The sequence below is a fragment of the Scyliorhinus canicula genome, chromosome 7, assembly GCF_902713615.1.
Source record: "Scyliorhinus canicula chromosome 7, sScyCan1.1, whole genome shotgun sequence".
Taxonomy (NCBI): domain Eukaryota; kingdom Metazoa; phylum Chordata; class Chondrichthyes; order Carcharhiniformes; family Scyliorhinidae; genus Scyliorhinus; species Scyliorhinus canicula.
In genome coordinates this window covers 120,851,530-120,877,330 of record NC_052152.1, presented here as the reverse complement: position 1 = coordinate 120,877,330, position 25,801 = coordinate 120,851,530, and the positions used below count along the sequence as shown (strand labels likewise).

Here is a 25,801-nt window from a genome sequence, read left to right as displayed (position 1 = left end):
AGTCCAAAGATGTCTGGGTTAGGTGGATTGGCCATGCTAAATTGCCCGTAGTGTCCTAAAGAGTAAGGTTAAGGGGGGATTGTTGGGTTATGGGTATAGGGTGGATACGTGGGTTTGAGTAGGGTGATCATGGCTCGGCACAACATTGAGGGCCGAAGGGCCTGTTCTGTGCTGTACTGTTCTATGTTCTAATGTGGAGGAGCAGAGAGACCTTTGGGTCAATGTTCATAGATCTTCGAAAGTTGCCACTCAAGTGGATAGAGCTGTGCAGAAGACCTATGTGCTAGCGTTCATTAGCAGAGGGATTGAATTTAAGAGCCGTGAGGTGATGATGCAGCTGTACAAAACCTTGGTCAGGCCACATTTGGAGCACTGTGTGCAGTTCTGGCAGTTCTGGTCACCTCATTTTAGGAAGGAATTGGAAGCTTTGCAAAAGGTGCAAAGGAGATTTAGCAGGATGTTGCCTGGAATGGAGAGTAGGTCTTACGAGGAAAGGTTGAGGATGCTAGGCCTTTTCTCATTAGAACAGAGAAGGATGAGGGGCGACTTGATAGAGGTTTATAAGATGATCAGGGGAATAGATAGAGTAGACAGTCAGAGACTTTTTCCTCGCGTGGAACAAACCATTACAAGGCGACATAAATTTAAGGTGAATGGTGGAAGATATAGGGGGGATGTCAGAGGTAGGTTCTTTACCCAGAGAGTAGTGGGGGCATGGATTGCACTGCCTATGGAAATAGTTGAGTCGGAAACATTAGGGACCTTCAAGCGGCTATTGGATAGGTACATGGATTACGGTAGAATGCTGGGGTGTAGATTGATTTGTTCTTAATCTAGGACGAAAGTTCGGCACAGCATTGTGGGCCGAAGGGCCTGTTCTGTGCTGCATTTGCTATGTTCTGAACACTATACGGTTAATTCACATGTTGGGACTCTGAGACCTGTGGGGCTGGAATTGACCACACACTAGCCCTTGGGTGTCATAACAAACTAACATAGTGATGTATTGATGCAAATTGATATCATTGCCTTCATGATTAAGGAAAGCTTTCTCAATCTCCTTCCGAATGATAGATGTGACTTTACAAGAAAATATCACTGATCAAGCAGCTTGAGGAAATCAAGTGTGCTGACGACTGCTATTGATCACCAGTTTGTGGAGTTGGTAGACTTGTTGCAGGAGATAAGGTCAGTAGGCACAAGAACAGCAGACAACCACAAAGGGTGACAATACAAGAAAACGATCAAGTGTTTTATGGTGTAACCTCTAGTTCAACTACAGTAATTGAAAGTGTATTGATTTCTCTTGTGACTTCAAGTCCTACATCAGATAATGCATAGGGGCTGTTTAGCACAGGGCTAAATCGCTGGCTTTGAAATCAGGCTAGCAGCACGGTTCAATTCCCATAACAGCCTCTCCCAACGGAGTGTGGAGACTAGGGGCTTTTCACAGTAATGTCACTGAAGCCTACTTGTGACAATCAGCAATTTTCATTTAATTTCAGTTCAATGCTCTTTCTTTTGACAGAAGTCATCTTTCATCCTGATTGCTGAAATACACAGAGATTAATTAGTTTCAGCAAGTTAACTCCCTTCTAGAGTGAGTGCAATTTTGAGCAAGGAAACCTCTGTAAATAAACCTTTTTACAAACAATTGTTTCATCACATTAACTTTATTTCTTTCTTCACAGATGCTGCCAGGTTTTCTGACAATTTCCATCATTTTCACTTTTTATTATAAAGGAGTCAGTCAGATCCAATTACACGATCATTACTGGGACCTTTGGAATTGATACAATGACGTTGTGTTTGAAAAGAAAGGGCTGACCCACAAACACATCAAACCTTCCACTGAATATGTGGAGAGAAAGGAGCAAAGAGCAAACTGCACATGCTCACTTGTGCAGCCCCAGTGGCCTAATGGATAAGGCACTGGCCTCCGGAGCCAGGGATTGTGGGTTCAAGTCCCACCTGGGGTGAAGTGCTCTTTGGCCCTAAGGGATGAAGCAATTGTGTTTCCATAATCTGTGATAAGTAGCAGCTTTTCCCAGCAGGTGGTTTGTTGTTCCTGGTGACTAAAATCAAAGAAGATTAGATCATCAAGTGATGCTGTTTAGTCAGTGCTTCAAATGAGTGATCCAGCCTAAATCTGATAATTCAGCTCTTCCTTGCGGCTTTGACACTTCAAATATTTACATTTACCCTGGTATTCTTATGTGTGATCAGAGTTTCTGAATCTCCCACACTTTCTGATCTCCCCCCCCACACCACCGTCCACTGCTCGGTGGAAGTAAATTCTCCTCAGCTTGCCTCTGGCTCTTTAATCAAATAGTTAAATCTATATCCACTGGTATTTAACTTCTCTGCTCAGGGAAGCAGGCCCTTCCTATCCATTCCATCTCAGCTCCTCATGAGTTTAACACATCAACTGAATCTCAGCATAAACTGGTTGGGCCTGACTCTGTGCCTACATAAATAAATCTCCCATAACCCCGTCTGTTCCAAAGAAAACAACCCGAGATTATTCAATCTCTCATCGTGGCTAAAATTCTCCATTCCTGGCAGCATCCTTCTCAATCTTCACTTTGGAATTGCTCCGAACATTTTACCAGTTTGGAAATACCCAGATCTACCCGGACAGATAAGGCCTTAAGACGACAAGACATAGGAGCAGAATGAGGCCACTTGGCCCATCGAGTCTGCTCCAGCATTCAATCATGGCTGATATTTTCTCATCCCCATTCTCCTGCCTTCTCCCCATAACCCCTGATCCCCTTATTAATCAAGAACCTATCCATCTCTGTCTTAAAGACACTCAGTGATTTGGCCTCCACAGCCTTCTACGGCAAAGAGTTCCACAGATTCACCACCCTCTGGTTGAAGAAATTTCTCTTCATCTCTGTTTTAAAGGATCATAATTTTAGTCTGAGATTATGTTGTCTGGTCATAGATTTTCCTACAAGTGGAAACATCCTCTCCACATCCACTCTATTCAGGCCTCACAGTATCCTGTAAGTTTCAATAAGATCCCCCCCTCATCCTTCTAAACTCCAATGAGTACAGGCCCAGAGTCCTCAACCATTCCTCATACGACAAGCTCTTCATTCCAGGGATCATTCTTGTGAACCTCCTCTGGACCCTTCCAAGGCCAGTATGTCGTTCGTTAGATACTTGGATTCCTTCAATCCAATACAATGTTTGTACTAAACTGTGCGTCATCCCCACATTCAGGCAGTAACGTCACCTGCACTTTCCAGCCAAGTACTGTCCCTTTAATTCCTGTCTTCAGTTTATCCAACACCTCAGGCACAGTTGCTAATTTGAGTTGTGGGGGTGAGACCCACACAGACACGGGGCCCAAAACTGCTCACAATACTCCAAATGGCGTCTGACCAGAGCCTTATACAATCTCAGAAGTAGATCCCTGGTTTGTATTCTCGCCCTCTGATGTACCATCAATTGGACGCGAGGCACGTCAGCTAGTTGTTAGCCCGGTGGTCGACTACAGAGAAAGGCCAACTGCCGGGAACTCTGGGTACTTATACCCCGCCTCAGAGGCGAGGTCTACTTGCTTCTTGACCAATTGGTGAGCAGTCGCATGACTAGTCCCAGCCAATCAGACGAGAGGCACATGACCAGCCAGAGCCAATGGGAAACTAATGCTCTGCGCCAATGGCAGTGCTCCCATTCATACCACCACACCCTCTTGACATGAATGCGAACATTGCATTTACCTTCTTAGCTGCCAACTGAACCTGCACGTTAACTTTAAGAGAATCGTGAACAAGGGCTCCCAAGTCCCTTTGATGCAAGAATGCCAAATTTCTACTGCACGAGGAAAGGGAGCTGATCAGATGGCAACTTGGCTCTGATTGGTCAACGTATTGCCATGGAGAATGCACGAGGAAATCACTTTAAATCTGTGCTCTCTTGTTCTTGATCTTTTTATGGGCAGGAACAGTTTCTCCCTATCATCCCTGGAACCATTTTTGTAAACCTCTTCTGCATTCTCTCCAATGTGTTCACATCCTTCCTATAGTGCGGTGTCCAAAACTGTGCACAACACTCCAGTTGTGGTCTAATTAGTGTCTTGTATAAATTCTGCAAAACCTCCTTGCTTTGTACTCTGTGTCCCTATTAATTAATCCCAGCATAATATAAGCTTTATGAACTGCTCTCTCGACCTGTCCTGTCACCTTCAATAATTCAGGTACATCTACACCCAGATCCCTCTGCTCCTGATCCCCTTTATGGATTTTACTCCTTATTTTATATTGTCTCTCTGTGATCTTCCTCCCAAAATTCATCACCTCACACTTCTCCACATTGAACTTTATCGGTCAACTCTCTGCCCACTCCAGAACTTGTCTATGTCCTTCTGAAGTTCATTCAGAGAACCAGGAACTCACGGCAGCACGGTGGCAGAGTGGTTAGCATTGCTGCCTCACAACGCTGAGGCCCCAAATTTGATCCCAGCCCCTGATCACTGTCCATGTGGAGTTTGCACGTCCTCCCCGTGTCTGTGTGGGTCTCACCCTCAAAACTCAAATTAGCAACTGTGTTTGGGGCGTTGGATAAACTAAAGACAGGAATTAAATGGACAATATTTGGCTGGAAAGTGCAGGTGACATTACTGCCTGAATGTGGGGGTGACACACAGTTTAGTAAAAACATTGTTTGTGTCAATGAAAAGATGTGAGAGAAAATGTTGCTGCAGAGGAAGAGCCCAATTGATTGATCATTTGGAAGGAAAACAAGTTTTAAAACTGCTCCACCCCAGATGGGACTTGAACCCACAATCCCTGGCTTAGGAGGCCAGTGCCTTATCCATTAGGCCACTGGGGCTGTGCTGATGGGTTTGCTGCAGCTTGTGACATAACCCTTTGTCTCTAGACCAATCAGGTCATTTTCGGACAAAAGGTCAGTTCGTGTCGATAATTACTGCCAAAATTTGAAGGCATTTTGTGACCAGCACTTTCTTTTCATTCACAGTTGTAATCTATCAATTACAAAGCTCGCAACAATGATGTAGCAGGATGTGATTGTCTCTTGTACATTGGCAATTGGTCCAAATGAACCTTCTTAATCATTTATTGTAGGCGGGCTGATTGTGGGGAAGTTTCTAGAACTGATAATTTGATACAAATTTAATAGTCATTTGAGCAAATACAGGTTTGTTAAGGAAAATCATCATGACTTTGTTTCATGGAAATCCTGTTTAAATAGCTTAGTTTAGATTTTGATGGTGTAGGGAGAGCTTTCAGGAGGAGAATGTGGTTGATGTGCTGCACATGAATGTTCATAGAATTTACAGTGCAGAAGGAGGCCATTCGGCCCATCGAGTCTGCACCGGCTCTTGGAAAGAGCACCCTACCCAAGGTCAACATCTTACAAAGCTCCCAACAATGATGTAACAGAATAAGGAGCAATGGGCAGCATAGTAGCACAGTGGTTAGCCCAAAGACGTGCAGGTTAGGTGGATTGGCCATGCTAAATTGCCCTTAGTGACCAAAAAGGTGAGGAGGGGTTATTGGGTTATGGGGATAGGTTGGAAGTGAGGCTTAAGTGGGTGATGCACCAAATGGCCTCTTTCTACACTGTATGTTCTATGTTTTGATACAGTACAGGAACAGGCCCTCGGCCCACCAAGCCTGTACTGGTCATGATACCAACCTTTGCCAAAACCCTCAGCACTTCCTTGTGCCGTATCCATCTATACCCATCCCATCCATGTGTTTGTCAAGATGCCTTTTAAATGGGGTTAATGTATCTGCTTCCACAGCCTCCCCTGGCAACGCGTTCTAGGCACTCACCACCCTCTGCGTAAAAAACCTGCCTTGCACATCTCCTCTAAACTTTGCTCCATGGAACTTAAACCTATGCCCCCTGGTGACTGATCCCTCCATCCTGGGAAAGAGTGTCTGCCCATCCACTCTACCCATGCCCCTCGTAAATCTGTAGACTTCTATCAGGTCACCCCTCAACCTCTGTCTTTCTAATGAAAATAGTCCAAGTCTATTCAGCCTCTCCACATAGCTAACACCCTCCACCCTCCAGACCAGGCAACATCCTGGTAAACCGCCTCTGCACCCTCTCCAAAGCCTCCACATCCTTCTGGTAGTGTGGTGACCAGAATTTTGCGCAACATTTCAAGTGCAACCTTACCAAGGTTCTATACAACTGTAGCATGACTTGCCAGTTTTTATACTTGATGCCCCATCTAATGAAGGCAAGCATCCCGTATGCTTTCCTGACTACCTTGTCCACTTTCAAATTAAGAACATAGAACATACAGTGCAGAAGGAGGCCATTCAGCCCATGAAATCTGCACCAACCCACTTAAACCCTCACTTCCACCCTATCCCCGTAGCCCAATAACCCCTCCTAACCTTTTTTTGGTCACTGAGGGCAATTTAGCACAGCCAATCCACCTAACCTGCACATCTTTGGACTGTGGAAGGAAACTGGAGCAGCCAGAGGAAACCCACACAAACACGGGGAAAACGTGCAGATTCCGCCCAGACAGTGACGCAGCAGGGATTCGAACCTGGGACCCTGGCACTGTGAAGCCACAGTGCTAATCACTTGTGCTACCGTGCTGCCCAAATTGTCAGGCAGTAACTAGTCAGGTGTTGCCACCTTCAAAGATCTGTGGACCTGCACGCCCAGATCTCTCTGACTTTCTATATTCCTAAGGGTTTTGCCATTTATGGTATATTTCCGCTCTCTGTTAGACCAACCAAAATGCATTACCTCACATTTGCCGGATTAAACTCCATTTGCCATTTCTCTGTTTGTTCAGTGGAAACCCGTTTACGTAACTTGGTTGATGTTTTGTTGATGTGCAGAGAATATTGAGGAGGGTTCGTAGGGATTCGAAAGACATTTGATTAATTGCGTCACAGCAGGCTTGTGAGCAAAACTAGAGCTCAAACATACCAGGTTGATCCTGCCATTAACACATTTGCTTGCCTCAAAAATTAAATCAGATTTGAAATTCAAATAGAAACTGTATTTGTATTAACAACCAAGCAGGATGATTATGAGAGTTCAGTTTCTGTTCATAAGTAAAGATAAAGTTTTTGAAGATTTCAGGAATTGATGGAAGCCACAAGGAGAGGAGACATTTAGTGTGTCATGTGAGTGTCCCTTTAAGACAGGTTTCTGTCTTATCACATGGCTTCAGTGATGTGATTGTGTGGGTGGAGCTGGGCTATGGCTGTGGGAGGTTTTTTGGTTTTGCTTTCAGTTTTTGACTGCTGTGGATTACAGACAAGGAGAAATAAATATTTTGGCCTGTCTCTATTTTATTTTTAAAAACCGTGTTAAGAAGTTCTATGTTCTATGTTCTAAACAGGTTGTGGCTGTCATAATATCCACTTATATATATAATGAGATGCAGACAGGCAGTGATTGACACACAGGATCACCAATGAACACACAACACAGAACAACCAATCACCAGACAGGACACCACCACTATAAAGCCCACAGGGCATTAAGACTCTCCCTCTCTCAGGACCCAGCTACTGAGACAGTCAGAGTGCACAAGCTAGTGAGCACTATCACCTTACGGTAGCTGGTAAGCCAGTTAGAGGTCATCAGTTAGAATAGTAGAGTGTCAACCCACAGCTGAACATGTACAGCAGTCCACTAGTTAAATAAAACAGTGTTGGATCATCTCCTGTGTCAGACGTCTGTTTCTAGCTTCACTGCATCCAGTTGCAGTCAACGTCGAACCAACCTGCCTAACACATCAGTGGCTACCGGCTTTGATAACTTAAGAGAGATATTGAGGGAAGACCAGTCTTAGTCAAGTGAGAATACAGTGCGCTGACCCACGCCTTTGAATAGGGTTTTTTGGTTTAGTGGATTTTGTCTTTGAATTGGAACTGTTAAGGGGGGATTCATTAAGTATAATACACAGATTACTATAGCTGGGTTGTGTCTTTATGTTCGTAATTGATAATTCTTGCTGAGTGTTTGTATATATATATGTTAACTAAGTTCTTAGAATAAAGCTTATTTTGATTAAAGTGTCTGGGAAGACTGATAAAACACAGCTGAAGGGAAGGCTCTTGTGCTCATCCTGGCCAAATTCATAAAGGTTGGCGGTCATGCGGACTTCATAACATATTTTGGAGTTTCTAAACCCTGGCCCATAACAAGTGACAATAGAAAGTAATGATCGAGTGTATCATGATTGTAGGTATCTGTAGTTCAAGTACAGTCATTGAAAATGCATTGATTTCTCTTGTGGCTTCAAATCATGCATCAGATGACTCAATACTCATTGTTTTGACAAAATTCATCTTTAATCTACATTGCTGAAATATACCCAGAAACCAATTAGCTTCAGTCACAGAACTGTGTTCAACAATCAGTGCAACTTAGACCAAGGACACCTCTATAAAGAAACTTTTTTTTTACAAGCAATGAACTGTGCCAATTGTTTCTGTGCACAAGCCTGGCGGATCCAATCACACATTAATTCTATTTCTTTCTCCACAGATGCTGTCAGAGTTGTTGCGAATTTCCAGCATTTTCACTTTTTGTTATAAAGGAATCAGTCAGATCCAATCACTACTGCGAGGTTTGGAATTGATACAATGAGATTGTGTTGCTGCCACTGAATATGTGGAGAGAAAGGAGCAAAGAGCAAACTGCACACGCTGACATGTACAGCCCCAGTGGCCTAATGGATAAGGCATTGGCCTCTGGAGCCAGGGATTGTGGGTTCAAGTCCCATCTGGTGTAAGGTGTTCTTTGGGCTTGAGGCAAATGCTGAATGAGTATTCTATCACAGTTAGGCAGCGTTTCTCAGAGGACAGTGTGTATTTTCTGGTAGATAAAATCAAAAATGCTTCAGTCAAGAGAGACCTTTCTACCTGTGATGTTTTTAAATGAGCTACCCAGTCAGATCCCATCTCTTGTTCCACTGCTCTGCTGCTTTGACACTTCAAATGTTTACCCTTAATTGTGATCAGTGATCTAACTGTCCCACACTTTCAGACCCACTTCCTCCTCTGGGTGGAAATAAATTCTCCTCAGCTTCCCTCTGACAGATTTATTAAATAGTTAAATCTGTATCCACTGGTATTTAACTTCTCTGCTTAGGGAAGCAGCTCCTTCCTATCCACTCCATCTCAGCTCCTCATGAGTTTAACACATCAACTGAATGTCGGCATGAACTGGTTGGGTCAGTTCCTGTGTCTACAATCCCTGAATAAATCTCCTATAACCACTGTGATAACTAGCACTGGACATGCGGTGTGGGGATGATTGTTTTCCCTGTGCTCATTGAGGAGTATGAGCTCTCCCGTGAGGGGCGGGGTAGTTTGTATAAAAGGTCGCCAGTCTGGAACCGACTGACGGGAGAGGGAACCTGCTGAGGATATACCGGCACTCATGTATATAATTGTTGTAAATTAAATGTCATGTACTTTTACTTACTTTGGACTCCCCAAGCCTTATTAAACTGGCGACAGGGTAAGCCTGCAGCTGTTGACATGTGACCAATCCAGCTGAGCCACTTCCCCACGTTGATATCATTTTCTTCTAGACCACCCTGTGAATTTGGGTGATTAACGATGTCTCTGTTTGGGCGATTGGCTGCCATTGATCCCAGTATGGAAGCCTCGAATCAGTACTCAGAGCGAATGTAGTACTTCTTCAGAGCCAACAATATCACAGAAAATGAGCTGTAATATGCTGACAGCCTGTGGAGCTCATACGTTTGGAGTGATCTGGGGCCTCACGTTTCCTTCGGCACTGACACGATGATGTTCGACCAGTTTGTTGTATTGGTGGGACAGCATTTCAATCCCACCCTGTCAGTCAGCGGTACAGGTTCAATACGGCAGAGAGGTCCACCAGCGAGTCCATAGCAGAATTCGTTTTGTGATGTCGGAAAATCGCTGAATATTGTGAGCACCCCACTTTTTTTGCAGATATGGTCTGCAAACAATGACGAAACTCAGAAGAAACTTGTGGGCAAAAGTTCCATCATGTTTCGACAAGCACTACAAATTTCCCTTTCACAAGAAAGCGCGGCAAGGGCCAGTCAAGAGTTAGAGGATATGGAACTGAGTGTTGTCCAGCACCATCCCCGACTTGGTTCCTCTAATGCTCGGAAGGAGCACCACTGCAATTCCAGTCTTTGGTCACAGAACCAGGTACCATGCCGCACACTGTCCCCGGACTTCGCTGGGTGACGTGCGGATATCGGGCCAGACGTAGCCACTGGCCGCAGGAGAGCTGGTATCCCAGGCACCCTGGTCATGGTAGGGGTCAATGCCGTGGTAAGACTTTGAGTGTTTACGACCCGGAAGATGCTGAGGATGAGGCCGAGATGCTTCTCAATTGTGTGTCGGCACCCCATATAGCCACAACCCGTATTCCGGTGCAGGTCAATGGAAATTTGCTCCGATTGAGTCGGGCACAGGAGCGGCGGTATTGGAGTTGGCACAACACACTTTTGACCAGATCAAGCAGGGAGTGATTACCTTGTCACTGATGGGCATGAGAAGCTCAGCTGGCCACATATACAGATGAACGTTTGAATATAGTGGGGTCTATGCTCACTCCAGTGGTTTACAGCAGTTAGTTCACCTTCCCCTCATCGTGGTGCAAGGCAATCACCCTAGCTTGTTGCGCTGTGATTGGCTGAGCCACTGGAGAATTGATTGGCAATCTGTTTTTTAGGTGGGGACGAGGAGCTTATGCTCGGTTTTGAGCAAGTTCCCCAAAGCTTCCCCTAACCGGGCAGGGTATGGGGCTGTGGCTACTAGCCAGATGGACCTGAAGCCAAGCCCCGATATATTTGGGCTGTCCAGTTCCTTACACCATCATCAGGACGGCCGAGACTGAGCTTCAATGGTTGGAAAGTTTGTTAAATGATCTGACCATGCATTTCATCGATTGTGCGGCGCCGGTGGGCCCAGTGCTGAAGCCGGTTTGGACGGTTCGCCTTTGTGGTGATTATAAATTAACAGTGAATACGACTTCTCAGTTCGACCATTACCTGCTGCCCAGGATAGAGAATCTATACACCACATTGGCTGGTGGATTGATGTTTACTAAACTCGACATGAGCAATGTCTTTGGATAGGGTCTTGAGGAATATGTGGCTATCAAAACACACAAGGGTCTGTATGAATACACCCGTCTTCCATTTGACGTGTCCTTGGCATGTGCTGCGTTTCAGCACATGATGGAGGACATTTTACGTGGTTTGTGTTGCCGTCTAGCTTGATGACATTTTGATCACTGGTCCATGGAGGAGGAACATCTGTGGAACCGCGAGGTGGTGCTACAAAGATTCTCTGAGTATGGAGTCCACCTGCACAAGGGGAAATGCATCTTTCACACCAAGGCCATCATGTATTTGGGCTACCGGGTCGATCACGAAGGGCTACACTCGGGAGCGAATAAAGGTGGCCCCTGCACCACGAGACATCACGGAGCTCCATTCTTTTTTAGGTCTAATCAGTTATTACGGGCATTTCATTCCAAACCTGGCTACCGTCCTGGCCCCCTTCATTTACTGCTGAAGAAATGCAACACCTGGGGTTGGGGTGCTGCACAGACGATGGCTTTTCAGGAGGTCAAACACATCTTATCCTGATAGAAACTACTGACTCATTTTGACTCATCCAAACCATTGTGTGTGACTTGTGATGTCATGCCATATGACACGGGTGCGGTCCTGTCCCATTGTATGGGTGACGGCCCTGACTATCCAATTGCGCTTCTTTCCCGGACACTGATGGCTGCCGAGAAGAACCGCGTGCATTTTGAGAAAGAGGACCTGGATGTGGGATTTGGAGTCAAAAGTTTTAATCAATACGTCTACAGTCGCCATTTTGTCATCATAACTGGCCATAAGCCGCTACTCAGCCTCTTTCTTGAGGACAAGGCAGTCCCGCCGATAGTATCCACATGGATCCAGTGCCAGGCTTTGCTGTTAGCCCCATATGAGTACTCTTTTGAACACTGACCAGCATCACAAATTGTGAATGTGAACGTGTTGAGTCATCATCCCCTGCTGGTTGTGGCAACTGACGCCCATGATGGATGAAGTCATCGCGGTCCTCAACTTAATGGATTGTTTGCCTGTGCCTGCTTCCTGTGTCAGCGAGTGGTCACAGACTGACCCTGGCTGGTTAAGGTGCATCAGTTGGTGTACACTGGGCAGTGGTAAAAGATTCCAGAGGAATGGAAGATGTTTTCCTCCAAGTTCTCCGAATTGACTGTGGAGGACGGTATCCTGTGGGACTTGCGAGTTGGAGTCCCTGCAATAGGGTAGGCTTTGGTTTTGAAGGATCTTCTCGAGGGGTATCATGGAGTGTCCAAGATGAAGATGTTGGCCAGAAGTCTGGACTAGATTGACAGGAGAGAGTACCCAGTGAGGTTCTACTGGTACTCATATATTATTGTTGGAAAATAAATGATACGAAGATTGGTGAAGTTGTGGATAGTGAGGAGGGTTGTTGTCAGCTTCAAAGAGACATAGATAGGATGCAAAGCTGGGTTGAGAAGTGGCAGATGGAGTTTAACACTGACAAATGTGAGGTTGTCCATTTTGGAAGGACAAATATGAATGCGGAATACAGGGTTAACGGTAGGGTTCTTGGCAATGTAGAGGAGCAGAGAGTTCTTCGGGTCTATGTTCATAGATCTTTGAAAGTTGCCACTCAAGTGGATAGAGCTGTGAAGAAGGCCTATGGTGTGCTAACGTTCATTAGCAGAGGGATTGAATTTAAGAGCCGTAAGGTGATGATGCAGCTGTACAAAACCTTGGTCAGGCCACATTTGGAGTACTGTGTACAGTTCTGGTCACCTCATTTTAGGAAGGATGTGGAAGCTTTGGAAAAGGTGCAAAGTAGATTTACCAGGATGTTGCCTGGAATGGAGAGTAGGTCTTATGAGGAAAGGTTGAGTGTGCTAGGCCTTTTCTCATTAGAACGGAGAAGGATGAGGGGCGAAGTGATAGAGGTTTATAAGATGATCAGGGGAATAGATAGAATAGACAGTCAGAGTCTTTTTCCACGGGTGGAACAAACCATTACAAGGGGACATAAATTTAAGATAAATGGTGGAAGATATAGGGGGGATGTCAGAGGTAGGTTCTTTACCAAAGAGTAGTGGGGGCATGGAATGCACTGCCTGTGGAAGTAGTTGAGTCGGAAATGTTAGGGACCTTCAAGCGGCTATTGGATAGGTACATGGATTAGGGTAGAATAATGGACTGTAGATTAATTTATTCTTAAGGGCAGCACGGTAGCATTGTGGAGAGCACAATTGCTTCACAGCCCCAGGGTCCCAAGTTTGATTTCGACTTGGGCCACTGTCTGTGTGGAGTCTGCACATCCTCCCCGTGTGTGCGTGGGTTTCCTCCGGGTACTCCGGTTTCCTCCCACAGTCCAAAGATGTGCAGGTTGGGTGGATTGTCCATGATAAATTGCCCTTATAGAACAGTACAGCACAGAACAGGCCCTTCGGCCCTCAATGTTGTGCCGAGCAATGATCACCCTACTCAAACCCACAAATCCACCCTATACCCGTAACCCAACAACCCCCCCTTAACCTTACTTTTTAGGACACTACGGGCAATTTAGCATGGCCAATCCACCTAACCCGCACATCTTTGGACTGTGGGAGGAAACCGGAGCACCCGGAGGAAACCCACGCACACACGGGGAGAACATGCAGACTCCGCACAGACAGTGACCCAGCCAGGAATCGAACCTGGGACCCTGGAGCTGTGAAGCATTTATGCTAACCACCATGCTACCGTGCTGCCCTTAGTGTCCAAAATTCTATGATTAACCTAGGACAAAAGTTCGGCACAACATCGTGGGCCGAAGGGCCTGCTCTGTGCTGTATTTCTCTATAAATCTATAAAAAAAAGGTCCAAAAATCTGGCACAGGCAGGAGCTATCAAATACTCCTCCATGGTTGCCACTGGAAGTCCTGATCCACTTCCCTTCTGACAGCTTGAACCTCAATCTGACAAGTCATAGAATCATAGAATTTACAGTGCAGAAAGAGGCCATTTGACCCATTGAGTCCACACTGGCCCTTGGAAAGGGCACCCTACCTAAGCCCACTCCTCTACCCTATCCCCGTAACTCCTCCCAACCTTGTTGGAGACTAAGGGCAATTTAGCATGGCCAATCCACCTAACCTGCTGTGGGAGGAAACCAGAGCACCTGGAGGAAACCCATGCAGACACAGAGAGAAAGTGCAAACTCTGCACAGGCAGTGACCCAAGCCAGGAATTGAACCTGGGACCCTAGAGCTGTGAAGCAACTGCACTAACCACTATGCTACCGTGCCACCCCCATCCCAAATCATCATTCTATATCGTAACCATTTGTCATGAGGTTGTTTTGACAATCAGTTCAAATTGGTGTCTTCTACTTATTGGTCCTTCGTTATTGAAATTTTTTATCTTTTATTTATACTTTCTAAACCCTCGATGATTTTAAACACCTCTTTTCAAGCACCTCTTAACCTACTCTCCTCGAAAGAGAACAAGCTTCACGAGTCTATTCCCATAACTGTAATCGCTCATCCTCAATATCCTGCCAATAAATCTGTCCTACTGCCTTTAGAGATTTGTGCACATACAACCCCAGGTCTCGCTGAGCTTGAATCCCTGTTAAAACTGTGCTCCCTAAAATGTATCACCTCACTTCGTTTTCATTAAATCTCATCTCCAATGTGTCCAGCCCAATGACCAGCTGATTGTATCTTTTTGACATCAACTTTTATCTTAGAATCATAGAATCATTGAATTTACAGTGCGGAAGGAGGCCATTCAGCCCATTGAGTCTGCCCCGGCGCTTCGAAAGAGCACCCTACTTAGGCCCATTTAAACTTAGCATTTTCCAGTTTGGAGGAGGACTGTGCGTGTGTTTCATCCCGGAATGTGACAGTATAAATCATACATGTGTTGTAATCGGCTGTCGACATCTCAAATTAGCAACTGTGCCTGAGGTATTGGGTGAACTGAAAACATGAATTAAAGGGATAGTATTTGGCTGGAAAGTGTAGGTGACATTACTGCCTGAATGTGGGGATGACACACAGTTTAATACAAGCATTGTATTGGCTTGTGCCAATGAAAAATAAGTGAAAGAAAATGTTGCTGCAGAGGAAGGGTCCAAATTGATTGAACATTTGGCAGAAAATCTTGTTCTAAAAGCTGCTCTTCCCCAGATGGGACTTTAACCAACAATCCCTGGCTTAGGAGGCCAGCAGCAGAGGAAGAGCCCAAATTGATTGATCATTTTATGTATTTTTGACATCAACTTTTATCTTCGAATCTTAATCAGTCAATTTACAGTGCAGAAGGCTGTTTTAAAATCGGCACCACGCCAGATGGGACTTGAACCAACAATCCCTGGCTGCGGAGGCAAGTGCTTTATCCATTAGGTCATTATGAGACAAAAGATCAGTTCCTGCCTATAAACACTGCCAAATTTGAAGGCATTTTCTTTTCATTTATAGCTATATTCCATCAATTACAAAGCTCCCAACAATGATGTAACAGAATGTGAGTTACCCCTTATTGTATATCGTCTGTCCATGTTCTTCCTACCAAAATGCATCATCTCACTCTTCCCCACGGTCAACTCTCTGTCCACTCCACCAATCCGACTACGTCATTTGAAATTCAATCACAGTCAGGAGCTCAAAAGGATATCAGGAGAAGGAGCATAGAACAGTACAGCACAGAACAGGCCCTTCGGCCCTCGATGTTGTGCCGAGCCATGATCACCGTACTCAAACCCACGTATCCACCCTATACCCGTAACCCAACAACCCCCCCTTAACCTTACTTTTTAGGACACTACGGGAAATTTAGCAGGGCCAATCCACCTAACCCGCACATCTTTGGACTGTGGGAGGAAACCGGAGCACCCGGAGGAAACCCACGCACACACGGGGAGGACGTGCAGACTCCGCACAGACAGTGACCCAGCCGGGAATCGAACCTGGGACCCTGGAGCTGTGAAGCATTTATGCTAACCACCATGCTACCGTGCTGCCCCCCCTTTTTTTTTTGTTTACAAGCAGGCAGCATCTTCCAGTTTGGAGAAAGAATGTGTGTGTGTGTGTTTCATCCCAGAATGTGATAATGGTCTGGAAAGTGTAGGTGACATTACTGCCTGAATGTGGGGGTGACACACAGTTTAGTAAAAACATTGTATTGGAATCTGCCAGTCAAAAAGTTTTGAGAGAAAATGTTGCTGTAGAGGAAGAGTTTGATCATTTGGAAGGAAATCTCACTACCAGTGTTACACATGGTGGGTTTAAAGGATGCTCCACCCCAGATGGGACTTGAACCCACAATCACTGGCTTAGGAGGCCAGTGCCTTATCCATTCGGCCACTGGGGCTGTGTGACAAAAGGTCAGTTCCTGTCTGCAATCACTGCCAAATTTGAAGGCATTTTGTGGACCAGCCGTTTCTTTTCATTCACAGTTGTAATCTATCAATTACAAAGCTCGCAACAATGATGTAGCAGGATGTGATTGTCTCTTGTACATTGGCAATTGGTCCAAATGAACCTTCTTAATCGTTTATTGTAGGCGGGCTGATAGTGGGGAAGTTTCTAGAACTGATAATTCGATACAAATTTAATAGTCATTTGAGCAAATACAGGTTTGTTAAGGAAAATCATCATGGCTTTGTTTCATGGAAATCCTGTTTAAATAGCTAAGTTTAGATTTTGATGGTGTAGGTAGAGCTTTCAGGAGGAGAATGTGGTTGATGTGCTGCACATGAATTTTCATAGAATTTACAGTGCAGAAGGAGGCCATTCGGCCCATCGAGTTTACACCGGCTCTTGGAAAGAGCACCCTACCCAAGGTCAACACCTCCCCTATCCCAATAACCCAGTAACCCCACCCAACACTAAGGGAAATTTTGGACACTAAGGACAATTTATCCTGCCATTTGCAGATGCTACTCTCAAAGATTAAGCTAGAGTTGAAATTGAAATAGAAACCCATTGGGGTGGGTGAGGGTGTGGCAGTTTTAACACCTTTGCATCATTCATTCCAACCATGTATGTCTTTAGAAAGATGGACCTAATGTGAATTTGTGATGAATGCTAGAGTAGATCACTTGAGGTATAGCCGAGTTTCTCAGATCCGAGTTCACCCCACCACCGTTGTCAGCGACAACGGAGAATTTGGTGCTCCGCCAACATTCCATTCACAGACCAGAGGATCCGGCCAACGTAAACGGACAGGGAATTCAGCCAGTGTGTTTGGACTTAGGTAAGCAGATCAGAGGATCCGAGTAGGATAAAGATGATATTATTAATGGGAGGAGCAGGTCTGTAGCAGGCAGTTTAGCTTTCAGTTTTTGCCAGTGTGATTATCATAGAATTTACAATGCAAAAGGAGGTCATTCGGCCCATCGAGTCTGCACCGGCTCCTGGAAAGAGCATCCTACCTAAGGTCAACACCTCCACCCTATCCCCATAACCCAGTAACCCCACCTAACACTAAGGGCAATTTTGGACACTAAGGGCAATTTATCATGGCCAATCCACTGAACTGATGAATGTAGGAATTTCAAATATATATTGTATTAAATGTATTTGGAGATTAAAGATAGCAGTTAGGAGTTAGTGTTTCATTGTCATTGTATGGCATTGTTTAATTGTAATTGTAAGCTATTTCCTTGTCTGCTATTAAAGATATAGCTGTGAATGAAAATAATGAAATGATTGGATCTGATCCTGTACCTACAATCCCTAAATAAATCTTCCATAACCACGTCTGTTCTTATGTTCTTATGAATGGCAATTTGCCTCTTATTGGTCAAGGCATTGCCATGGAGAATACACCAGGGAATCACTTTAAATCTTTAAATCTCTTCTTCTTGATCATTTACAAGCTGGTAGAGGTTCTTCCTATCTACTCTGCCCAGCCCCCTCGTGACTTTTCCATCTCGATCAAATCTCCTCTTTGACTTCTTCTCTCCTAGGAGAACAGTTCCACCTTTTACAATCTAACCACATAACTTAAATTTCTCCTCCCTGGAACCATTCTTGTAAATCTCTTCTGCATTCTCTCCAATGCGTTCACATCCTTCCTATAGTGTGGTGTCCAAAACTGTGCACAATATTCCAGCTGAGGTATAACTAATGTTCAGGATAGCATGGTGGTTAGCATAAATGCTTCACGGGTCCCAGGTTCGATTCCTGGCTGGGTCACTGTCTGTGCGGAGTCTGCACGTCCTCCCCGTGTGTGCGTGGGTTTCCTCCGGGTGCTCCGGTTTCCTCCCACAGTCCAAAGATGTGCGGGTTAGGTGGATTGGCCATGCTAAATTGCCCGTAGTGTCCTAATAAAAAGTAAGGTTAAGGGGGGGGTTGTTGGGTTACAGGTATAGGGTGGATATGTGGGTTTGAGTAGGGTGATCATGGCTCGGCACAACATTGAGGGCCGAAGGGCCTGTTCTGTGCTGTACTGTTCTATGTTCTAATGTCTTGTGTCAACTCAGCATAACCTCCTTCCTCTTGTACACTATGTCTGTATTAATAAAGCCCAGGATACTGTGTGTTTATAAACTGCTCTCTCCACCTGCCCTGCCACCATCAATGATATTTGTACATATATACACCTGCTCCTGCACCCCCTTAAAAAATTTACTCCTTATTTTATATTGTCTCTCCGCGTTCTTCCTCCCAAAATGCTCTCTCCACCTGCCATATTTAATGATCTTTGAAGATATCCACCATGTCCCTCTGATCTTGCACCCAATTAAGAATTTTACCCCTTATTTTATATTGTCTCTCCGTGTTCTTCCTCCCAAAATGCATCATCACACACTTCTCCACATTGAACTTTATCAGTCAACTATCTGCCCACTCCAAAGTTTACTCTTTGGAGTAAACCCTTTTGAAGTTCACTCAGAGAGACAAAATGATATACGTATGTTGTAATTGGCTGTGGATACCTCTAATTAGCAACTGTGCCTGAAGTGTTGGGTGAACTGAAGACAGGAATTAAAAGGAGAGGATTGTACCAACGAAAAAGATGTGAGAGAAAATGTTGCTGCGGAGGAAGAGGCCAAAGTAGAACATAGAACATAGAACAGTACAGCACAGAACAGGCCCTTCGGCCCTCGATGTTGTGCCAAGCAATGATCACCCTACTCAAACCCACGTATCCACCCTATACCCGTAACCCAACCCCTAACCTTACTTTTTAGGACACTACGGGCAATTTATCATGGCCAATCCACCTAACCCGCACATCTTTGGACTGTGGGAGGAAACCGGAGCACCCGGAGGAAACCCACGCACACACGGGGAGGACGTGCAGACTCCACACAGACAGTGACCCAGCCGGGAACCGAGCCTGGGACCCTGGAGCTGTGAAGCATTTATGCTAACCACCATGCTACCGTGCTGCCCAAAGTGATTGAACATTTGGAAGAAAATCTTGTTCTAAAAGCTTCTCCACCCCAGATGGGACTTGAACCCACATTGCCTGGTTTAGGAGGCCAGTGCCCTACCAACTGGGGCACTATCATAGTTATTTGTCCTTAGAGCTATCAGGTTGCTGTGGGACATGTGACATTTTGGACATGTTCAGTATTCAAAGAGTCAATGTCATGTTGCAATTAACCACCAGCGGGTCCAGTGTTTGGATCCCCGCTCTCCCTGATACATTTAATGACCTGGACCTTAATGTACACAATTTCAAACTTTACACATGAGCAGAAACTTGTAAGTATTGTGTAAAGTGAGATAGGTGATGTTCAGCTTCATAAGGATATTGACATGTTAGTGGAATGGGTGGAATTTAATGGGTGCAGTCGAAAGAAAGTAGGAAGGTACTGAAGCGGGAAGTTAGGAGGGCTAGGAGGGGTCATGAAAAGTTATTGGCAAGTAGGATTAAGGAATCCCAAAGCTTTTTATTCATATGTAAAAAGCAAGGCAGTGTCCAGGGAAAGGATTGGACCACTTAAGGACAGTGGGGGGTATCTATGTGTTGAGCCAAAGGGAATAAACAAGATACTAAATGAGTATTTTGCATCAGTGTTTACCTAAGTAAAGAACTTTGTGGAAGATAATTTTCGGATAGGGTGTGTGGATAGTCTGGGTCGTGTTGACATCGAAAAGGAGGAGGCGTTGGGTCTTTTAAAATACTTTAAGGTCGATAAGTCCCCTGGGCCGGATGGGATTTACCCCAGAATACTGAGGGAAGCAAGGGAGGAAATTGCTGGGGCCTTAACTGATATCTTAGCATCCTCATTGGCTAGAGGTGAGATGCCAGAGGATTGGAGAATAGTTAATGTGGTACCGCTGTTTAATTAAGATAGAGGGATAATCCAAGACACTATAGGGTGGTGATCCTCACGTCGGTAATAGGTAAATTATTAGAGAGAATTTTCAGGGACAGGATTTATTTGGGAACAAATGGACTCATTAGCGATAGACAGCATGGTTTTGTGAAGGGGAGGTCGTGCCTCACTAACTTGATCGAGATTTTTGAGGAGGTGACAAGATGGGGGGAGGACGGTGGATGTTGTTTACATGAACTTCAGTAAAGCCTTTAACAAGGTGCCTCATAGCAGACTGGTACAAAAGGTGAAGTCACACGGGATCAGAGGCGAGGTGGCAAGCTGGATACAGAACTGGCTCGGTCACAGATGGCAAAGGGTAGCAGTAGAGGGGTGTTTTTCTGAATGGAAGGTTGTGACCAGTGGTGTTCCACAGGGATCGGTGCTTGGGCCTCTGTTGTTTGTAGTATACATCAATGATTTGGAGGAAAATGTATCTGGTCTGATTAGTAAGTTTGCGGATGACACCAAGGTTGGTCGAGTGGCAGATAATGTTGAGGATTGTCAGAGGATACAGCTGGACATACATAGATTGGAGACTTGGGCAGAGAAATGGTAAATGGAGTTTATTTCAGATAAATGTGAGGTAATGCATTTTGACAGGTTTAACATAGAGGGGAAATATACCATAAATGGCAAAACCCTTAGGCATATAGAAAGTCAGAGGGATCTGGGCGTGCAGGTCCACAGGTCTTTGAAAGTGGCAACACAAGTGGACAAGGTAGCCAAGAAAGCATACAGAAAGCTACAGTTGTAAAGAATCTTGGTACGGCTGCACTTGGAATATTACGCACAACTCTGGATGCCACACTTCCAGAAGGATGTGGGGGCTTTGGAGAGGGTGCAGAGGAGGTTTACCAGGATGTTGCCTGGTATGGAGGGTGTTAGCAATTCAGAGAAGCTGAATAGACTCGGACTGTTTTCATTAGAACGATGGAGGTTGAGGGGTGACTTATAGAGAATACAAGATTATGAGGGGCATGGATAGAGTGGATGGGCAGGCACTCTTTCCCAGGGTGGAGGGGTCAGTCACCAGGGGACATAGGTGTAAGGCCTGTGGGGCAACGTTTAGAGAAGACGTGCAAGGCAGTTATTTTACACAGAGGGTGGTGAGTGCCTGGAACTCGTTGCCAAGGGAGGTTATGGAAGCAGATACATTAACAGTGTTCAAAAGGCATTGTGACAAATGCATGGAGAGGGTGGGTATGGAGGAATACTGCACAGGGAAGTGCTGAAGGTTTTTGGCCAATGTTTTATTTTATGAATTTCAAGTTTCCAATTCATACATTTTCCAATTAAGGGACAATTTAGTATGGCCAATCCATCTAACCAGCACATCTTTGGGCTGTGGGGCGAAACTGACGCAAACACAGGGAGAATGTACAAACTCCACACACACAGTGACCCAGAGCCGGGATTGCACCTGGGACCGTTGCACCGTGAGACCACAGTGCTAACCCACTGTGCCACCCTGCTGCCCTTGGCAAATGTTGATATCATGATTGGTACAGGCCCCCTTTGGGTATAAGAAGAAGCCCCCAAGAGAGAATCGTTCTTCTTGGCCTTGGCTCTCAGCGAGGAGAGACCTGCCTAGCAGCTGCACCAGAACAAATAAGTCCAAAGTCAATGCACGCTACGAGATAGACGCTTCTAGCTACTATTCAATACCAGTTCGAAGCCAGCAGTATCAGAACCGGACAACGGCCATTGTTCCTCTGGCTGAGTGGGCGCCCGAAGCTAAGTATAGGCTTTAGTAGTAGTGATAGTTTAGTTGGTAGAGTTTGTGCATGAGTAATAATTGACTGTGTGTGTAAATAAATGAGCATTGATTTCGAACTTACTAACTGGTGTATCGAGTCTTTGATCAGTATTCGGTTTTGAACCTTGTGGCGGTATTGAAAGATACCTGGCGACTCGTGAGCAAACGTAATTAGAATTAAGGAAGGCAACCGTATTAACCGCCATAAACAGAGCCAATTAAAGAGAGAACACAACGAACAACAAGTTTTGCAGTCTGTTATAGGGTTTTAAGTGGAAGAGCAGTTTTGCGAAATGTTGTTAGGTTGAGCAGAAATGTTCTGCACCTGCTCTTGAAAGGAACTCTCTCCAAAGATCTGCGCAGCTGAGCAAGTAACCTGTTTTCTTAAGTTTATATGGTAGGCTGCTCTGGAAAATTAGATCACATGAAACCTAGGGATTGCTGGCAAATTGAATATACAATTGGCTTGATGGCCGTTGGAAAAGGGGAATGAAGGAAGGATGCTTGTCGGACTGGAGGCCTGTGACTAGTGATGTGCCTCAGGGGTCAGTGCTGGGCCCATTGCTGTTTGTTATCTATATCAATGATGTGGATGAGAATGTACAAGGCATGATCAGTAAGTTTGCAGATGACACTAAAATGGTTGGTATTGTAGACACTGAGGATATAATGTTGGAATTGTATAACACACTGGATCAGGCTGCAACTGGAATATTGTGTACAGTTCTGGTCACCACATTACAGGAAGGACGTAATTGCTCTGGAGAGAATGCAGAGGAGGTTCCCAAGAATGTTGCGAAGGCTAGGAAAATGTAGTTATGAACAGAGATTGGATAGGTTGAAATTATTTTCCTTGCAACAAAGACGGCTGAGGGGTGACTTAATTAATCTTAACGACCCATTTGCATCCATTTAGCTGGCCCGGCACCCTAAGCTCCAGTCCTCCGTGATTCTCCGGTCCCCAGAGCCTGGATCACGTGAGCGCAGATCTTTTGTGGTCTCTACATTGTGGATATGGTGCGGTGGATCTCGCAGCTAGCCTAGAGGGTATCTCCTCCGGGGAGTTGCCCCCAGAGTCCATCTGAAGGCTACCATACCCCCCCATGCACTACCTGTCCACCCTTCCTCGACCCGACCCACAACCCCCCCCCAAGGACCTCCTAACAAGGAAGAGCCCCCCCCACCCCCCACAAGCCCCTGTAATAGGGAGACCCCCAGGACTCCTAGAATAGGGTGACACCACAGGAGCCCTGTAATAGTGACCCCGATTCTATTTGGGGTAGAATGGATGCTCGCTCGAGCTCTAACTCTACTCTTCCTGCTATAATTACTGCACCACTGCCTTTCTGTCCCATTAGATTTTCCTCAAATCCGGTGGTGGTTTCCTCCCTCACGATTTGGAAGGGAAGATTTGCCAGTTTTAGGGAGCTGGCTGATGAATTTCAGATGCCCAATTCTCGCCTCTTACATTATTTTCAGATTTGTGACTTTTCCCCGTAAGGTTTTTCCTTCCTTTCCTTTGGCCCCACCCTCCTCCTTGCTGAAGAAGGTTTCATCCCAACCTGGCAAAGGGTCTATTTCGGACCATTTTGGCTATGTTCACTTAGCCCATTGGATGGGGTGAGGGTGAGATGGGAGAACAAGCTGGGTCCTGTGCTTACTGATGGGACTTGGAGGGAGGCCCTCTACAGGGTCAACTTCATGTCCTCTTGTGCCTGGTTGATTTTAAACCATTCAAAGTGTTGCACAGGATGCATTTGACCAGGACAATGATGAGTGGGTTTTTCCCAACCGTGGAAGACAAATTGTTGACTTGCCCCAGCTATAACCATACACGCATGTTTTGGTCCTGCCCCATACTTGTCAGCTTCTGGATTACCTTTTTCACCACCATATCAGAGAATCTTCTGGTGATTCTAGAATCATGTCCATTGATAGCCATATTTGTGGTCTCAGGCTCACTGGTGTTTCACCCTGGGGGAAGGGTGGATGTTGTCACCTTTGCTTCACTCGTAGCCTGGAGGTGGATATTGACTGGCTGGAATTCCCTCATCCTGCCTGGCTGGGTGATTGAATGGGTGACTCCTGCAGTAAAAAAAATATATCCCATCAGGGCCCCGTGAGGAGGTTCTGCCTTAGATGGCAAACTTTTACTTCCTTTTTTAAAGATCTAGACACGGTCAGCTGTTAGGGGGTTTAATTGTGCTTTTTATTGGGGATTTGTTTGTAACTTTGTCACTTTGTACCCTTACATCTTGGTTGGTCGATTGTTTGTCATATTGTTATTAAAACTTCAATAAATATACTTTTTAAAAAAGGTGTGAGTCAGATCCAATAACATGATCATTCCTGGAATTTTTGGAATTGATACAATGAGGTTGTGTTTGACCCACAAACACATCAAACCTGTAGACTGGGACTGTACTCACTGGAATTTAGAAGGATATGGGGGGATCTTATAGAAACATATACAATTATGAAGGGAATAGATAGGATAGATGCAGGGAGGTTGTTTCCACTGGCGGGTGGAAGCAGAACTAAGAGGCAGAGCCTCAAAATAAGGGGAAGTAGATTTAGGACTGAGTTTAGGAGGAACTTCTTCACCCAAAGGGTTGTGAATCTATGGAATTCCTTGTCCAGAGAAGCAGTTGAGGCGCCTTCATTAAATGTTTTTAAGATAAAGATAGATAGTTTTTTGAGCTGAGTCCACAAAAGATCAGCCAAAATCTTATTGAATGGTGGAGCAGGCTCGAAGTGCCAGATAGACTGCTCCTCCTCCTCGTTCTTAAGTTCTTATGTTCTGCCACTGAATATGTGGAGAGAAAGGAGCAAATAACAAACTACACACACTCACATGTGCAGCCCCAGTGGCCTAATGGATAAGGCACTGGCCTCCGGAGCTAGGGATTGTGGGTTCAAGTCCCATCTGGGGTAAGGTCTATAGTGGGACTTAAGACAGAGAAAGATTTTTCTGTATTCTGTGACACAGGCAGCTTTCATCAAAAGACAGTCTCTTTCCTGCTCGATAGAATCAAGGATGCTCAGGTCAAGATGGAGACCTTTATGACTGTCATGCTTTTAAACAAGCTATCCAGTCTGATCCCACGATCCAGTTCTCGTTCCACTGCACTGTGGAATTGACACTTCAAATGTTTACTCTTGTTTTCTTAATTGTGATCGGAGTTTCTAACTGTCCCACACTTTCAGACCCCCACCCGCCTCCGGATAGAAAGTTTGTCTGCTACAAATAATTTATTAACATTAACTGTGGGTTAATGATATACAAAACAACAGATGTTCATGCACAAGCAACCTCTCTCTTCCAGCCCTCCAGTCAGTTTTCAGTCACCTGACTCTAACTTTCCCGCTATTCACCAGCCTTGTTTCACTTAAGCAAGAACATAACGAGGCCGGTCGATTGCACCCAAGTTCGCCTCAGCTCTCCTGTGAGAGATTTATTAAATAGTTAAATCTCTACCCACTGGTATTTAACGTCTCTGCCAAGGGAAGCAGATCCTTCCTATCCACTCCATCTCAGCTCCTCATGATTATATCACATGAACTGACTCGGTCTGTTCCTGTGCCTACAATCCCTAAATAAATCTCCCATAACCACTGTGATAACTAGCACGGGACATTGGGTGTGGGGGTGATTGTTTTCCCTGTGCTG

The 25,801-nt window shown here is 45.2% G+C and overlaps 5 non-coding genes across 5 annotated transcripts; 3 read left to right on the top strand and 2 right to left on the bottom strand.

The window, feature by feature from the left end:
• Positions 1-1,906: 1,906 nt before the first annotated feature.
• On the top strand, positions 1,907-1,979 carry trnar-ccg. The gene has a single exon. It is a non-coding gene; the product is annotated as a tRNA-Arg (tRNA).
• Positions 1,980-4,772: 2,793 nt separating this feature from the next.
• Positions 4,773-4,845, bottom strand: trnar-ccu. The gene has a single exon. It is a non-coding gene; the product is annotated as a tRNA-Arg (tRNA).
• A 3,839-nt stretch (positions 4,846-8,684) lies between these two features.
• Positions 8,685-8,757, top strand: trnaq-cug. The gene has a single exon. It is a non-coding gene; the product is annotated as a tRNA-Gln (tRNA).
• Positions 8,758-16,335: 7,578 nt separating this feature from the next.
• trnar-ccu lies at positions 16,336-16,408 on the bottom strand. The gene has a single exon. It is a non-coding gene; the product is annotated as a tRNA-Arg (tRNA).
• An 8,584-nt stretch (positions 16,409-24,992) lies between these two features.
• trnar-ccg lies at positions 24,993-25,065 on the top strand. Its single transcript has one exon. It is a non-coding gene; the product is annotated as a tRNA-Arg (tRNA).
• The last annotated feature ends 736 nt before the right edge of the window (positions 25,066-25,801 follow it).